The 19,479-nt window shown below is 32.1% G+C and overlaps 4 non-coding genes across 4 annotated transcripts; all 4 read right to left on the bottom strand.

The window, feature by feature from the left end:
* Positions 1-5,826: 5,826 nt before the first annotated feature.
* TRNAN-GUU lies at positions 5,827-5,900 on the bottom strand. The gene has a single exon. It is a non-coding gene; the product is annotated as a tRNA-Asn (tRNA).
* A 596-nt stretch (positions 5,901-6,496) lies between these two features.
* On the bottom strand, positions 6,497-6,568 carry TRNAN-AUU. The gene has a single exon. It is a non-coding gene; the product is annotated as a tRNA-Asn (tRNA).
* A 7,561-nt stretch (positions 6,569-14,129) lies between these two features.
* Positions 14,130-14,203, bottom strand: TRNAN-AUU. The gene has a single exon. It is a non-coding gene; the product is annotated as a tRNA-Asn (tRNA).
* A 3,612-nt stretch (positions 14,204-17,815) lies between these two features.
* Positions 17,816-17,889, bottom strand: TRNAN-GUU. The gene has a single exon. It is a non-coding gene; the product is annotated as a tRNA-Asn (tRNA).
* Positions 17,890-19,479: the final 1,590 nt, after the last annotated feature.

The following is a 19,479-nucleotide window of genomic DNA, read 5'->3' as shown; positions in this document are numbered from 1 at the left end:
CATAGCAAATAATATTACTTATAAAAGTGACCAAAGTATAAACTGATTATATAAATTGAACCTTTAAGCTTCAACCAGTATTATCAGTTTGAAAATTTTACGAAAAGAGATAATAACCCATTTATTTTTTTATATAATTATATAAATTGATATTATTTTGAAAGTAAGAGAGAAATGGTCAATCTGAGCTAAAACAATGCTAGAAGGAGGGCCTGAACCTCAGACCTTGTGGTTAAAAGCCCCACGTTCTAACCAAGTGAGCTATTCTAACTAGTTGGACCTTTAAGCTCCAACCAGTATTACCAGTTTGACAATTTTACCAACAGAACTATAATCCATTGAAAATTTTCTTTATATAATTTTATAAATTGTTAATATTTGAAAGTAAATGGGAAATGGACAATTCAAATTAAAAAAACACTAGAAGAAGGGCTTAAACCTCTGACCTTATGGTTAATGTCACACGCTCTAACCAACCGAGCTAGAAGGAGGGCTTTGAACCTTGGACCTTACGGTTAAAAGCCAAATGCTCTAACCAATTGGACCTATTCCTACTCGTTGGACCATCAAGCTCCAGCCAGTATTGTCAGTTTGACACTTTTACCAATTGAGCTAATAGGCAATTGAAACTTTTCTTTATATAACTATATAAATTGGAATTATTTTGAAAGTATATGGGAAATGGTCAATCCGAGCTAAAACATCGCTAGAAGGAGGGCTTGAACCTCAGACCTTGTGGTTAACAACCACATGCTCTAACCATCTGAGCTATTCTATCTAGTTGGATCTTTAAGCTCCAACCGGTATTATCAGGTTGAAAATTTTACCAACAGAGTTAATAGTCTATTATAATTTTTTATATAATTATATAAATTGGTAATATTTTGAAAGTAAATGAGAAATGAACAATCTGAGCTAAAACAATGCTAGAAGGAGGGCTTGTACCTCAGAACTTGTGGTTAACAACCACATGGTCTAATCAACTGAGCTATTCTAACTAGTTGGACCTTTAAGCTCCAACCAATATTATCATTTTGACAATTTTACCAACAGAGCTATTAGGCCATTGAAAATTTTCTTTATATAATTGTATAAATTGGTAATATTTTGAAAGTAAATGGGAAATGGACAATTCAAATTAAAACAACACTAGAAGAAGGGCTTGAACCTCTGACCTTGTGGTTAATGCCACACGCTCTAACCAACTGAGCTATTCCAGCTAGTTGGACCTTTAAGCTCAAACCAGTATTTTCAGTTTAACTCTTTTAACAAATGTGCTAATAGGCCTTTGAAAATTTTCTTTATATAACTGTATAAATTGGTATTATTTTGAAAGTAAATGGAAAATGGATAATTAAAGTTAAAACATTGCTAAAGCAGGGCTTTGAACCTCGGACCTTGCGGTTAAAAGCCAAATGCTCTAATCAATTGGAGTTATTCCTACTAGATGGACCTTCAAGCTCCAACCAGTATTGTCAGTTTGAAACTATTACCAATTGAGCGAATAGGCAATTGAAAATTTTCTTAATATAACTGAATAAATTTGAATTATTTTGAAATTAAATGGGAAACAGTCAATCCGAGCTAAAACAATTCTAGAATGAGGGCTTGAACCTCTGACCTTGTGGTTAACATCCACACGCTCTAACCAACTGAGCTATTCTAACTAGTTGAACCTTTTAGCGCCAACCAGCATTATCGATTTGAAATTTTTACCAACAGAGCTAATAGAACATTGAATTTTTTTTTATATAATTGTATAAATTGGTATTATTTTGAAAGTAAACGAGAAATAGAAAATCTGAGCTAAAACAACGCTAGAAGGAGGGCTTGAACCTCCGAACTTATGTTTAACAGCCACACACTCTAACCAACTGAGTTATTCTAACTAGTTGAACCTTTAAGCTCCAACCAGCATTATCAGTTTGAAATTCTACCAAGAGCTAGAAGGCCATTGAAATTTTGTTTATATAATTATATAAATTGGTAATATTTTGAAAGTAAATGGGAAATGGAGAATTCAAATTAAAACAATGCTAGAAGAAGGGCTTAAACCTCTGACCTTGTGGTTAACAGCCACATGCTCTAACCGACTGAGCTATTCCAACTGGTTGGAATAGTTGGACCTTTAAGTTCCAACCAGTGTTGTCAAGTTGAAACTTTTATCAACAGAGCTAATAGGGCATTGAAAATTTTCCTTATATAATTGTATAAATTGGTAATATTTTGAAAGTAAATGGGAAATGGACAATTCAAATTAAAACAATGCTAGAAGGAGGGCTAAAACCTCCGACCTTGTGGTTAACAGCCACACGCTCTAACCAAATGAGCTATTCCATCTAGTTGGACCTTTAAGCTCCAACCAGTATTGTCAGTTTGAAACTTTTATCAACAGAGCTAATACGGCATTGATAATTTTCTTTATATAATTGTATAAATTTGTAATATTTTGAAAGTAAATGGGAAATGGACAAATCAAATTAAAACAACACTAAAAGGAGGGCTTGAACCTCTGTTCTTGTGGTTAATGCCACACGCTCTAACCAACTGAGTTATTCCAGCTAGTTTGACCTTTAAGCTCCAACCAGTATTGTCAGTTTGAGACTTTTACCAACTGAGCCAATATGCCATTAAAAATTTTCATTATATAATTGTATAAATTGGTATTATTTTGAAAGTAAATGGGAAATGGACAATTCAAGTTAAAACAATGCTAGAATGAGGGCTTGAAATTTCGACCTTGTGGTTAATAGCCACACGCTCTAACCAACTGAGCTATTGCATATAGTTGGACCTTTAAGCTCCAACCAGTATTGTCAGTTTGAAACTTTTATCAACAGAGCTAATAGGATTGAAATTTTTCTTTATATAATTGTATAAATTTGTAATATTTTGAACGAAAATGGGAAATGGATAATTGATATTAAAACAACACTAGAAGGAGGGCTTCAACCACCGACCTTGTGGTTAATAACCACACGCTCTAACCAACTGTTTTATTCTAGCTAGTTGGACCTTCAAGGTCAAACCAGTATTGTCAGTTTGACACTTTTACCAAATGTGTTAATAGGCTATTGAAAATTTTCTTTATATAAATTTATAAATTGATATTATTTGAAAGTAAATGGGAAATGGACAATCAGATTTAAAACAATGCTAGAAGAAGGGCTTTGAACCTCCGACCTTGTGGTTAACAGCCAAACGTTCTAACCAATTAAGCTACTCCAACAAATTGGACCTTCAAGCTCCAACCAGTATTTTCGTATTGACATTTTTACCAAATGAGCTAATAGTCCATTGAAAATTTTCTTTATATAATTGTATAAATTGGTAATATTTTGAAAGTAAATCGGAAATGGACAATTCGAGTTCAAACAAAGCTAGAATGAGGGCTTGAACGTCCAACCTTGTGGTTAACAGACACACGCTTTAACCAACTGATCTATTACATCTAGTTGAACCTCTAAGTTCCAACCACTATTGTCAGTTTGACACTTTTACCAACTATGCTAATTGGCCATTGAATTTTTTTTATATAACTGTATAAATTTGTAATATTTTCAAAGCAAATGGGAAATGGACAATCCAAGTTAAAACAACGCTATAAGGTGGGCTTGAACCTCTAACCATGTGGTTAACGGCCACACGCTCTAGGTAACTGAACTATTCCAGATAGTTGGACTATCAAGCTCCAACTAGTTTTGTCAGTTTGACACTTTTACCAACTAAGCTAGTAGGCCATTGAAAATTTTCTTTATATAACTGTATAAATTGGTAATATATTGAAATTAAATGCGAAATGGACAATCCGAGATAAAACAACGCAAGAAGGAGGGCTTGAAACTCCAAACTTGTGGTTAAGAAACACACGCTCTAACTAATTGAGTTATTCCATCTAGTTGGACCTTCAATCTTAAACCAATATTGTCAGTTTGACACTTTTACCAAATGTTCTCATAGGCTATTGAAATTTACTTTATATAACTATATAAACTGGAAATATTTTGAAATTAAATGGGAAATGGACAATCTGAGCTAAAGCAACGCTAGAAAGAAGGCTTGAACCTCTGAGCATGTGGTTAACAGCCACACACTCTAACCAACTGAGCTATTCCAGCTAGTTGGACCTTTAAGCTCAAACCAGTATTGTCAGTTTGACACTTTTAACAAATGTGCTAATAGGCCTTTGAAAATTTTCTTTATATAACTGTATAAATTGATATTATTTTGAAAGTAAATGGAAAATAGACAATTCAAATTAAAACAACACTAGAATGAGGGTGTGAACCTCCAGCCTTATGGTTAACAACCACACGCTCTAACCAACTGAGCTATTCCAGCTAGTTGGACCTTCAAGCTCCAACCAATATTGTCAGTTTGTTACTTTTACCAAATGTGCTAATAGGCCATTGAAAATTTTCTTTATATAATTGTATAAATTGGTATTATTTTGAAAGTAAATGGGAAATGGGCAATCCAAGTTAAAACAATGCTAGAAGGAGGGCTTGAAATTCCAACCTTGTGGATAATAGCCACACGCTCTAACCAACTGAGCTATTGCATCTAGTTGGACCTTTAAGCTCCAACCAGTATTGTCAGTTTGAAACTTTTATCAACAGAGCTAATAGGACATTGAATTTTTTCTTTATATAATTGTATAAATTGGTAATATTTTGAAAGAAAATGGGAAATGGATAATTCATATTAAAACAACACTAGAAGGAGGGTTTGAGCCGCCGACCTTGTGGTTAATAACCACACGTTCTAACCAGCTGTGTTATTCTAGGTAGTTGGACCTTCAATGTCAAACCGGTATTGTTAGTTTGACACTTTTACCAAATGTGCTAATAGGCCATTGAAAATTTTCTTTATATAAATTTATAAATTGATATTATTTGAATGTAAATGGGAAATGGACAATCAGACTTAAAACAATGATAGAAGAAGGGCTTTGAACCTCCGACCTTGTGGTTAACAGCCAAACGCTCTAACCAATTAAGCTACTCTAACAAATTGGACCTTCTAGCTCCAACCAGTATTTTCGTATTGACATTTTTACCAAATGAGCTAATTGGCCAATGAAAATTTTCTTTATATAATTGTATAAATTGGTAATATTTTGAAAGTAAATCAGAAATGGACAATTCGAGTTCAAACAAAGCTAGAAGGAGGGCTTGAACCTCTAACCTTGTGGTTAACAGACACACGCTTTAACCAACAGAGCTATTCCATCTAGTTGAACCTTTATGTTCCAACCACTATTGTCAGTTTGACACTTTTACCAACTATGCTAATTGGCCATTGAATTTTTTTATATAACTGTATAAATTTGTAATATTTTCAAAGCAAATGGGAAATGGACAATACAAGTTAAAACAACACTATAAGGTGGGCTTGAACCTCTAACCATATGGTTAACGGCCACACGCACTAAGTAACTGAACTATTCCAGATAGTTGGACTATCAAGCTCCAACCAGTTTTGTCAGTTTGAAACTTTTACCAACTGAGCTAGTAGGCTATTGAAAAGTTTCTTTATATAACTGTATAAATTGGTAATATTTTGAAATTAAATACGAAATAGACAATCCGAGAGATAAAACAACGCTAGAAGGAGGGCTTGAAACTCCAAACTTGTGGTTAAGAAGCACACGCTCTAACTAATTGAGTTATTTCAGCTAGTTGGACCTTCAAGCTTAAACCAGTATTGTCAGTTTGACACTTTTACCAAATGTGCTAATAGGCTATTGAAATTTACTTTATATAATTATATAAACTGGAAATACTTTGAAATTAAATGGGAAATAGACAATCTGAGCTAAAACAACGCTAGAAAGAGGGCTTGAACCTCTGACCATGTGGTTAACAGCCACACGCTCTAACCAACTGAGCTATTCCAGCTAATTGTAACTTTAAGCTCCTACCAGTATTATCAGTTTGACACTTTTACCAATAGAGCTAATAGGACTTTGAAAATTTTCTTTATATAATTGTATAAATTGGTAATATTTTGAAAGTAAGTGGGAAATAGACAATTCAAATTAAAACAACACTAGAATGAGGGCGTGAACCTCCAGCCTTGTGGTTAACAGTGACACGCTCTAACCAACTGAGCTATTCCAGCTAGTTTGACCTTCAAGCTCCAACCAATATTGTCAGTTTGATACTTTTACCAAATGTGCAAATAGGCCATTGAAAATATTCGTTATATAATCTTATAAATTGATATTATTTGGAAAGTAAATGGGAAATGGACAATCAGAGTTAAAACAATGCTAAAAGAAGGGCTTTAAACCTCTGACCTTGTGGGTAACAGCCTAACGCTCTAACCAATTTAGCTATTCAAACTAATTGGACCTTCAATCTCCAACCAGTATTGTCAGTTTAACATTTTTACCAGCTGAGCTAATAGGTCATTGAAAATTTTCTTTATATAATTGTATAAATTGGTAATATTTTGAATGTAAATTGGAAATGGACAATTCGAGTTCAAACAAAGCTAGAAGGTGGGCTTGAACCTCCAACCATGTGGTTAATAGCCACACGCTCTAACCAACTGAGCTATTCCCTCTAGTTGAACCTTTAAGCTCCAACAAGTATTTTCAGTTTGACACTTGTACCAACTATACTAATTGTCCATTGAATTTTTTTATATAATTGTATAATTTGGTAATATTTTGAAAGCAAATGGGAAATGGACAATCCAAGTTAAAACAATGCTATAAGGTGGGCTTGAACCTCTGACCATGTGGTTAACAGCCACACACTCTAAGTAACTGAGCTATTCCAGCTAGTTGGACCTTCAAGCTCCAACCAGTTTTATCAGTTTGACACTTTTACCAACTAAGCTAATAAGCCATTGAAAATTTTGTTTAAATAACGGTATAAATTGGTAATATTTTGAAATTAAATGCGAAATGGACAATCCGAGCTAAAACAACAATGGAAGGAGGGTTTGAATGTAACACCCCTAACCAGTATCCGACCCGGATACGGGTCCGAAGTGTCACATTAACTTTTCAAACATTTATTCGTATAAAATAGTGAGTAATTTAAAATCTTTTATAACATTTAACTTATTCAAAACGTTTACAAAATATATCAGAGTTCATACAATTTATATCTTTAGACTACATGCCAACTACACTCTATATACAGTACATATATTTTCTGATCTGACATTTGGTAAGGAGAACTGACCTGTCTTGCTCCGCATTACTCTTTACTCTTCTCGAAACCTACATGTGAAACAATCACACGCTAAGTCGTTGACTTAGTGAGGCATATAAAACATAAAATATTTCATATAACATAAATCATACATAAACATATACCATCATTATCATTAAGAAACACACATAACATCATATGGTTCATGTAACACATTTCAAACCATTTACCTTTGATAACCATTTATAAACCCATCGTATACATATCACATTCAATATGTTTGTTTGATCTCTTTATTAGCCCATGTACACTATTGAGAACTTAAGGTATGTGAGTACATTGAGGTTGTGCACTAATGCTGTCACCACAGCTCGTATCAATTCCCTCATGGGGCACCGAACCTTAGTTCAGTATTCGTCCCGAAGGACCAGTCCATAGATTTCGAAGAACCTAGGTAAACAGTCCATATGTCCCGAAGAACATAGGTAAACAGTCCATATGTCCCGAAGAACATAGGTAAACAGTCCATATGTCCCGAAGAACATAGGTAAACCCTCGACCCTTGGCATGCCAACTATACCACTAGTTCTCTTATCACATAACATGGGCATTAACATTCATAACAGTTCAATTTACTTATTCATATCCTTTTTCTTATGAACATATATCTTTTCTTTTAAGTCACGTACCAAATGTACATGTAATCATTGATCTTATAATCACATGTTCATTCTCTTCGGTCACCTACCATATGTATGTGTAAACATATATCTAATATCATATAATACGGATCATAAATGCATATATTCACATAAATCATTTCTTATAGCTTTATTCATATCACATAATCATATAAGCTCATATCTTATTTCACATATACTTTCCATATAATATATATATCTCATAATCACACAAATCATAACATTGATCACCAATCAAATAACATTTTAGGAGTTACTTCTTACCATAGAAACTCCATCACTGGCTCATCGCAAGCCAAATGTTTATTCAATAATATAAGTACAAATTAAATTGCACTCACCTTAGCTTTTCTTTGATTCGATTCTAATCCTTCAATTGATTCAGAACGGAATCACGTTCTATATCTACATAATCATACATAGATCTATATTAGTATTATAACTAATATACTCTAATGGTTCACTCTTTAAATTAAGATAAATGTCAATTTCTTCTTTTAATGAAGGTATGCATCGATGCACTACTGATGCATCGGTGCATAAAATGTATTCAATGTTGTATTATTACTGGGATGCATCGATGCATGCCTTATGCATCGATGCACTAATTGCATTCGATGTTTCTATTTTAAAAGAGTGCATCGATGCACTACCTGTCCATCGATACACCTTCAAACAAATTTTTGGGTTTTAACCTTGATGCATCGATGCACAATGAATATGCATCGATGCACAATGAATATGCATCGATGCACTTTGCCCAGAATCCTCTTTTTGAACCCGAAAATCATTCATTTTGGCTTAAATCCTTCATGTTTCATCCCCTTTTTCATTCTTAACTCTAGTACACATACTTAAACCAATCTATACTCATTTATTTCATCTTAAACCTCAAAATCCTATATTCCATATGTAATTCAATAATTACAACAATTTCGCAACATGTTTCAAATCCAATTATATTACTTTATATCTCTTACTTAAATTGATGACAAGTCAAATCCAACTTTCAATTCTTATTATAAACTCTATTTCAAGATTTCATTCAAGAACCACTAATCTTTAATCTTCTCTATCTCCTTTATCTTTTGATTTTAGGACAACCTATGCTTTCCATAAGCTTAGTTATCATCTAATGATCAAAACCCAATCTTAAACTTAACAAATAATTAACTAAGTAGAAGACTCGCCTTTGAGCTTGGAGATACGGGAGGAGAGGAAGAAGAAGAAGAAAAGAGAGTTTCTGGAGAAATCTCTCAATCTTATCCCATATATATCATTATCTTATCCTTTCCAAGTCAAATGACCACTTTGCCCTTAAAATCCTTTAATAATTACTAACAACTTTTAGGATATATTTCCAGATAAATCATTGAACTAATCTATTCTTGTACTTTAATCACCAAATTTCTATAACTTTACCATTTAGTCACTAACCCATAGTTTGGGATGTTACAACTCTCCCCTCCTTATAAGAAAATTCGTCCTTGAATTTTCACTGCACATCTCAATAAGAACATATCTTCTAATGTTCTTATGTTGCTTCTCTGACTTATTCTTTCTTGTCATCATCAGAAACTTACTTTTCAATCCTTTAGTTTTCCAACTATCTTTTTCGTTTATACATTCATCTTCTGTTTCTTATCATATAAACAATAACCAGTAATATCAATCCATTGTTGTCTTTTCTCTCATTCGATTATGCATTTTTCCTTTGACCTTTCTAAAATTCTTATAATGTTACTTATCCTGTAGACAGTAACATCAATTCTTATCACTCAAAATCAAAATTCAATCAATTGATTTCTTTCCTCATTTTCTAATTAATTCACCACAATCCAAACTTTTACTCATTCTTTCATCCTTGTCTGTATTACGATACACATAATCTCTTCATATAACCTTACATACTTTTCTTACTTCTAATCAAACTTACAATCTACACTTCCTTATAACCCTTTATCATATTTAATCATTTAAACACCATATTTTCATTTCTTTATCCATTTATCCTTTTATTATCAAAATCTTCTTATATACATATCATATCTTTATCACTTCTTTATAACGTTAATAACCAACTTCACTTATACATAACCTCATTCTTTACTATCTCTTATAATTGTATTTTCCTTCATCAACTTCTAATCCTTTAACTTAATATACTCCAACTTCATAACTCTGTTAATCAACATCGATTCTTCTAATCTAAAGAAAAAACCTTCATCTAACCATTCATATACATTCCTTGCAATTAGAATTATTTCAACAATTACCAAATCTCAATACTCATCTCACCCCTTTATAATACTTTTCCCGCTTCAATTTTCATAACTCTAATAGAACTTTTAATCTAATTCACAAAGGTTGTCTTTATCCTTGGTTTATTATCAATTAAATCATTTTTAATCTTTCAGTACCAGACCATACTAATTGAGTCTGTCTAACTCTCTTTGATGGTACTGAACTCTATGAAGCACCAATTCTCTTAATCATATCCACACTCTTGCTTATACCCAATATTATCCTTTCGTTTCAAACTCATAAGCTCTGGCTTCATATACCTTATACATGTATCACTAATGCACTTATCCTTGAACTCTTTTACAAATTCTCACTAATTCATTTAATATTTTTAACGTCCTTATGGTGACACTCGTTCACTATATTCTATCTTATCCACATAATAACAAACTTCTCAATTTAATTTATCCACTATGGAGAAATGAACATCTTCTAGCATTATCTTCATATCATTTATCCAAAGGTCTGTAACAACAGAGCCTTCCTCAAATTCACCCTTGAGCTCGGGTGCTCATAACTCTTTTAATTATTTTAATACATTCATTCTATGAGTTAACGAAGTATACAATTGAAAACACATCGGAATATCATTCAACATCATGAATCATTCTCTAATCTTATACAGACATTCCCTGAGGTTTTCGCTCTTCTCCCTGCCTGGCCAGGGCAGGTGAATGCTATTACCTTCAGGTTTATCGTCTTGTATTTCACTTTACAAAATCTCATATCATTTCTTCTATCACATATCACGTGTGCATATAATCATCCAATTCATATCATATAACATGTCATTTGCATATGTTCACATATCATCTATCATATCATATAACATATCAATTTAACTCTATTAACAATACAGCACACTCCTTACCCTATCAGATCAAATTTTTTTTTCACTTTGTGTTGGCATGTGAACTTTTTAAAACACTTTTGATTTCGTTTTTAGCCTAGAATCGTCTAAACCGTAGCTCTGATACCATTAAATGTAACACCCTAACCCGTATCCGACCTGGATACGAGTCCGAAGTGTCACATTGACTTTTCAAACATTTATTCGTATAAAATAGTGAGTAATTTAAAAACTTTTATAACATTTAACTTATTCAAAATGTTTACAAAATATATCAGAGTTCATACAATTTATATCTTTAGACTACATGCCAACTATACTCTATATACAGTACATATATTTTCTGATATGACATTTGGTAAGGAGAACTGACCTGTCTTGCTCCGCATTACTTTTTACTCTTCTCGAAACCTACGTGTGAAATAATCACACGCTAAGTCGTTGACTTAGTGAGGCATATAAAACATATAATATTTCATATAACATAAATCATACATAAACATATACCATCATTATATGTAACACATTTCAAACCACTTACCTTTGATAACCATTTATAAACCCATCGTATACATATCACATTCAATATGTTTGTTTGATCTCTTTATTAGCCCATGTACACTATTGAGATCTTAAGGTATGTGAGTACATTGAGGATTTGCACTAATGCTGTCACCACAGCTCGTATCAATTCCCTCATGGGGAACCGAACCTTAGTTCAGTATTCGTCCCGAAGGACCAGTCCATAGATTCCGAAGAACCTAAGTAAACAGTCCATATGTCCCGAAGAACATAGGTAAACAGTCCCTATGTCCCGAAGAACATAGGTAAATAGTCCATATGTCCCGAAGAACATAGGTAAACCCTCGACCCTTGGCATGCCAACTATACCACTAGTTCTCTTATCACATAACATGGGCATTAACATTCATAACAGTTCAATTTACTTATTCATATCCTTTTTCTTATGAACATATATCTTTTCTTTTCAGTCACGTACCAAATGTACGTGTAATCATTGATCTTATAATCACATGTTCATTCTCTTCGCTCACATACCATATGTATATGTAAACATATATCTAATATCATATAATACGCATCACAAATGCATGTATTCACATAAATCATTTCTTATAGCTTTATTCATATCACATAATCATATAAGCTCATATCTTATTTCACATATACTTTCCATATAATATATATATCTCATAATCACACAAATCATAACATTGATCACCAATTAAATAACATTTTAGGAGTTACTTCTTACCATAGTAACTCCATCACTGGCTCATCGCAAGCCAAATGTTTATTCAATAATATAAGTACAAATTAAATTGCACTGACATTAGATTTGCTTTAATTCGATTCTAATCCTTTAATTGATTCAAAACGAAATCACGTTCTATATCTACATAACATACATATATATATTAGTATTATAACTAATATACTCTAATGGTTCACTCTTTAAATTAAGATAAATGTCAATTTCTTCTTTTAATGAAGGTATGCATCGATGCACTACTGATGCATCGGTGCATAAAATGTATTCGATGTTATATTATTACTGGGATGCATCGATGCATGCCTTATGCATCGATGCACTAATTGCATTAGATGTTTCTATTTTAAAAGAGTGCATCGATGCACTACCTGTGCATCGATACACCTTCAAACAAATTTTTGGGTTTTAACCTTGATGCATCGATGCACAATGAATATGCATCGATTCACTCTGCCCAGAATCCTCTTTTTGAACCCGAAAATCATTCATTTTTGCTTAAATCCTTCATGTTTCATCCCCTTTTTCATTCTTAACTCTAGTACACATACTTAAACCAATCTATACTCATTTATTTCATCTTAAACCTCAAAATCCTATATTCCATATGTAATTCAATAATTACATCAATTTTGCAACATGTTTCAAATCCAATTATATTACTTCATATCTCTTACTTAAATTGATGACAAGTCAAATCCAACTTTCAATTCTTATTATAAACTCTATTTCAATATTTCATTCAAGAACCACTAATCTTTAATCTTCTCTATCTCCTTTATCTTTTGATTTTAGGACAACCTAAGCTTTCCATAAGCTTAGTTATCATCTAATGATCAAAACTCAATCTTAAACTTAACAAATAATTAACTAAGTAGAAGACTCACCTTTGAGCTTGGAGATACGAGAGGAGAGAAGAAGAAGAAGAAAAGAGAGTTTCTGGAGAAATCTCTCAATCTTATCCCATATATATCATTATCTTATCCTTTCCAAGCAAATGACCACTTTTCCCTTAAAATCCTTTAATAATTACTAACAACTTTTAGGATTTATTTCCAGATAAATCATTGATCTAATCCATTCTTCTACTTCAATCACCAAATTTCTGCAACTTTACCATTTAGTCACTAACCCATAGTTTGGGATGTTACAACCTCCGACCTTGTGGTTAATAGCTACACGTTATAACCAACTGAGCTAATATTCCATCTAGTTGAACAATTAAGCTCCAACCAGTATTGTCAGTTTGACACTTTTACCACTGTGCTAATTGGCCATTTAATTTTTTTATATAACTGTATAAATTGGTAATATTTTGAAATCAAATGGGAAATGGACAATTCAATTTAAAAAAAACACTAGAAGGAGGGCTTGAACCTCCGACCTTGTGGTTAACAGCCATACGCTCTAACTAACTGAGTTATTCTATCTAGTTGAACCTTCAAGCTCCGACCAGTATTGTCAGTTTGACACTTTTACCAAATGTACTAATATGCCATTGAAATTTTCTTTATATAAATTTATAAATTGATATTATTTGAAAGTAAATGGGAAATGGACAATCAGAGTTAAAACAACGCTAGAAGAATAACTTTGAACCTTCGACCTTGTGGTTCTAACCTTGTGGTTAAAAGCCAAGCGCTCTAACCAATTGAGTTATTCCAACTAATTGGACCTTCAAGCTCCAACCAGTATTGTCAGTTTAATATTTTTACCAACTAAGCTAATAGGACATTGAAAATTTTCTTTATATAATTATATAAATTGGTAATATTTTGAAACTAAATTGAAATGGACAATTTGTGTTCAAACAAAGCTATAAGGAGGGCTTGAACCTCCAACATTGTGGTTAATAGCCACACGCTCTAACCAACTGAGCTATTCCATCTAGTTGAGCTTTAAGCTCCAACCAATATTGTCAACTTTTACACTTTTATCAACTGTGCTACTTAGCCATTGAATTTTTTATATAACTGTATAAATTGGTAATATTTTGAAAGCAAATGGGAAATGGACAATCCAAGTTAAAACAACGCAATAAGGTGGGCTTGAACCTCTGACCACATGGTTAACAGCCACACGCTCTAACTAACTGAGCTATTCCAGCTAGTTGGACCATCAAGCTCCAACCAGTTTTGTAAGTTTGACACTTTTACCAATTGAGCTAGTAGGCCATTAAAAATTTTCTTTATATAACTGAATGAATTGGTAATATTTTGAAATTAAATGTGAAATGGACAAATCCCAGCTAAAACAACGCTAGAAGGAGGGCTTGAACATCCGACCTTATGGTTAATAACCACAAGCTCTAACCAAGCTTTTCCAGTTGGTTGGATCTTCAAGCTCCAACCAGTATTGTCAGTTTGACACTTTTACCAAATATGGTAATATGCCATTGAAAATTTTCTTTATATAATCGTATAAATTGATATTATTTTGAAAGTAAATGGGAAATGGACAATCTGAGCTAAAACAACGCTAGAAGGAAGGCTTGAACCTCTGACCTTGTGGTTAAGATCCAAACGCTCTAACCAACTGAGCTATTCCAGCTAATTGGAACTTTAAGCTCTAACCAATATTTATCAGTTTGACACTTTCACCAACAGAGCTAATAGGCCATTGAAAATTTTCTTTATATAATTGTATAAATTGGTAATATTTTGATAGTAAATGGGAACTGGACAATCCAAACTAAAACCACGCTAGAAGGAGGGCTTTAACCTCTGACCCTGTGGTTAACAGCCACACGCTTTAACCAACTGAGCTATTCCAACTAATTGGAATTTTAAGCTCCAACCAGTATTATTAGTTTGACACTTTTACCAACAGAGCTAATAGGCCATTGAAAATTTTCTTTATATAATTGTATAAATTGGTAATACTTTGAAAGTAAATGTGACATGTACAATTGAAATTAAAACAACACTAGAAGGAGGGCTTGATCCTCCGACCTTGTGGTTAAAATCCACTCTCTAACCAACTGAGCTATTCCAACTAGTTGGACCTTTAAGCTCCAACCAGTATTGTCAGTTTGACACTGCTAATAGGCCATTGAAAATTTTCTTTATATAAATTGATATTATTTTGAAAGTAAATGGGAAATGGACAATCAGAGTTAAAATAACGCTAGAAGAAGGGCTTTATACATATTTTGAACTCTAGTTACTACAATATTAAAAGAAAATTTTGATTCAAAATTTTTATATTTATAAATTAAATTTAATAATTATTTTTTACATTTATAATTCATTAGTTATATATAATCATTAAATTAAGTTTCTTAAATTTAGTTAATAATTTTTATAAAAATTAATATACGAATCATTTATATGTTAGTTAATATTTATTAGATTGTATAGTTTAAAATGTTTAATTTAAAATTGATATTAATCATGTTAATGTTAGAACTTATATTATAAATTTTGAACTACAGTATTCAATAAAAATAATTAAAATATAAATAATTCATATATTTTATTTTTTAATAAAAATAAAATTATTAACTAAATTTTAAAAAAAACTTTATTTAATGATTGTATATAACCAATAAATTATAATTATAAAAAATTATTAAATATAGTTTATAAATATAAAAAATTTCAACCCGAATTTTCTTTTAATCTTGTAATAATTGAATTTTAAAATATGTTTATACTATATTTATTTAATATTTAATTATAAGATTTGTTTCAGTGGTTAAGTGCTCTTTAGTACTATATTTGGCCTAAGTTTAAAACTCATTATGTTAATTTTTCATTCATATTTTTTCTGGCATTAATTACACAATAAGTTATATATGTTATTGTGTAAAGTAAAACTCAAAGGCTGGGTTGGTTCAGTTGTCAGAACGGTCCTTAAGCTTTTTGGGACTATTTTGGAGATTAATCCAACTTAATATTGGAAAATATTGGATTTTAAAATGAAGAACAAATAAATAGGTTTGGAGTCATCATCGACCTTTGGGTTAGGTAGGTCGAATACCTAAATATACATTTTAAAATAATTTTAAGAAAAATAATTTTAAAAGATAAAAAATGTTTGCGTTTAACCAGAAATTTATTTTAAAAAGGGTTCAGGAGTTGATTACGTGTGGAGAATGATTAGCACCCCCACAACGCCCGAAATCGATACCTAAGCGATTATACGTCATCTAAATATTGAAATTGGCAAATTGAAATATACATTTAAATTATGATCCTTTTTAGAAAAAAAATATAAGGGTTGCTATTTTGCACGAACAATTTCCGAAATACCTTCCTTGTCAGTTAAGGTGTCATTTCTATGGATTCCTCATACAAAATAATATTGCCCAAAATTTTAGATAAAATACATATATTAAATATATTAAAAAATTCATTCGAATATAAAATGTATCATTTTGTTCGAACAATCCTTGGAAACACACCATTGTCAGTTAAGACGCGTTTCTATAAATTCCTCGAGTAAAATAACATTTGAAAATATTACAACTAGTGAGTAATTAACAAATATATGAATGTTGGATTAAAATAATAAAGATAGTGACTTTAAGGATTAAATCATAAAACCAACAAGAAATCAAGACAACTATTGCAAATATTTTACAAATTAAGCACTACAATCGTAAATAAACCAACTTCAATCATTCAGGACCAAAATGAACATATTTAAAGTTTCGAGCAAGAAATTAAAATAAATAAAAGTCAGTAACTCAAAGTGACCAAATTATAACATGCGAAAAGTAATAGGGCCAAATCAGAAGCATATAAATCTCGAGTGAGGACTAGGGGTGTAAACGAGCCGAGTCGAGCTCGAGTATTGCTGAGCTTGACTCGACTCGAAAACTCTGAAATGAAGCTCGACTCGACTCGAAAACTCGCGAGTTTAAAATTTTCAAGCTCGACTCAAACTCGAAATCATGAACTGAAGCTCGTGAGCAGCTCGAAAAGGCTCAGAATGAATTTTTTTTTTCTTAAACTCAACTCGATTGAAGCCTCAAACTCTAACTCTAACTTGAACCTTAAATACATAAAAATATTACTATATTTTTTTATAAAAAAATTAATACATAAATATTAATATTATTAATAATTTATTTAAAAAAAAATATTAATATATTATATTTTCGAGCTGCTCACGAGCTTTTTGAGTCGAATATCAAGTAGCTCGTTTCAGCTCGTTAAGAACTCGAGTTAAGCTCGAGCTCGAGTCGAGTCCATTCGAGTCGAGTATTTATCGAGCCTTGATCGAGTCGATCTCGAGTAGCTCGCGGTCTATCTCGTCTCATTTACACCCCTAGTGAGGACCAAACATGCAGATAAACCATAGCAAATAATATTACTTATAAAAGTGACCAAAGTATAAACTGATTATATAAATTGAACCTTTAAGCTTCAACCAGTATTATCAGTTTGAAAATTTACGAAAAGAGATAATAACCCATTGAATTTTTTTTATATAATTATATAAATTGATATTATTTTGAAAGTAAAAGAGAAATGATCAATCTGAGCTAAAACAATGCTAGAAGGAGGGCTTAAACCTCCGACCTTGTGGTTAACAGCCACACATTCTAACCAACTGAGCTATTCTAACTAGTTGGACCTTTAAGCTCCAACCAGTATTATCAGTTTGACAATTTTACCAACAGAACTAATAGTCCATTGAAATTTTTCTTTATATAATTTTATAAATTGGTAATATTTTGAAAGTAAATGGGAAATGGACAATTCAAATTAAAATAACACTAGAAGAAGGGCTTAAACCTCTGACCTTGTGGTTAATGTCACACGCTCTAACCAACTGAGCTAGAAGGAGGGCTTTGAACCTCGGACCTTACGGTTAAAGGCCAAATGCTCTAACCAATTGGACCTATTCCAACTCGTTGGACCATCAAGCTCCAACCAGTATTGTCAGTTTGACACTTTTACCAATTGAGCTAATAGGCAATTGAAACTTTTCTTTATATAACTGTATAAATTGGAATTATTTTGAAAGTAAATTGGAAATGGTCAATCCGAGCTAAAACAACGCTAGAAGGAGGGCTTGAACCTCAGACCTTGTGGTTAAGAGCCAAACTATCTAACCATCTGAGCTATTCTAGCTAGTTGGACCTTTAAGCTCCAACCAGTATTATCAGTTTGAAAATTTTACCAACAGAGTTAATATCTATTATAATTTTTTATATAATTATATAAATTGGTAATATTTTGAAAGTAAATGAGAAATGAACAATCCGAGCTAAAACAATGCTAGAAGGAGGGCTTGTACCTCCAAACTTGTGGTTAACAGCCACACGGTCTAATCAACTGAGCAATTCTAACTAGTTGGACCTTTAAGCTCCAACTAGTATTATCAGTTTGACAATTTTACCAACAGAGCTATTAGGCCATTGAAAATTTTCTTTATATAATTGTATAAATTGGTAATATTTTGAAATTAAATGGGAAATGGACAATTCAAATTAAAACAACACTAGAAGAAGGGCTTAAACCTCTGACCTTTTGGTTAATGCCACACGCTCTAACCAACTGGGCTATTCCAGTTAGTTGGACCTTTTAGCTCAAACCAGTATTGTCAGTTTGACACTTTTAACAAATGTGCTAATAGGCGTTTGAAACTTTTCTTTATATAACTGTATAAATTGGTATTGTTGTGAAAGTAAATGGGAAATGGATAATCAAAGTTAAAACATCGCTAAAGCAGGGTTTTGAACCTCGGACCTTGCGGTTAAAAGCCAAATGCTCTAACCAATTGGAGTTATTCTACTAGATGGACCTTCAAGCTCCAACCAGTATTGTCAGTTTGACACTTTTACCAATTGAGCTAATAGGCAATTGAATTTTTTTTAATATAACTGAATAAAGTGGAATTATTTTGAAATTAAATGGGAAATGGTCAATCCGAGCTAAAACAACGCTATAAGGAGTGCTTAAACCTCCGACCTTGTGGTTAACAGCCACACGCTATAAGCTATTCCAGCTAATTTGATCTTTAAGCTCCAACCAGTATTATCAGTTGGAAAATATTACCAACAGAGCTAGTAGAATATTGAATTTTTTTTATATAATTGTATAAATTGGTATTATTTTGAAAGTAAATAAGAAATGGACAATCCGAGCTAAAACAACGCTAGAAGGAGGGCTTGTACATCTGAACTTGTGGTTAACAGCCACACGCTCTAAC

This window comes from Hibiscus syriacus, unplaced genomic scaffold, assembly GCF_006381635.1.
Source record: "Hibiscus syriacus cultivar Baekdansim isolate YM2019G1 unplaced genomic scaffold, ASM638163v2 tig00110987_pilon, whole genome shotgun sequence".
Taxonomy (NCBI): Eukaryota; Viridiplantae; Streptophyta; class Magnoliopsida; order Malvales; family Malvaceae; genus Hibiscus; species Hibiscus syriacus.
Note: the sequence above shows the minus strand (reverse complement) of the source record. Positions and strands in the feature narration are given on the sequence as shown.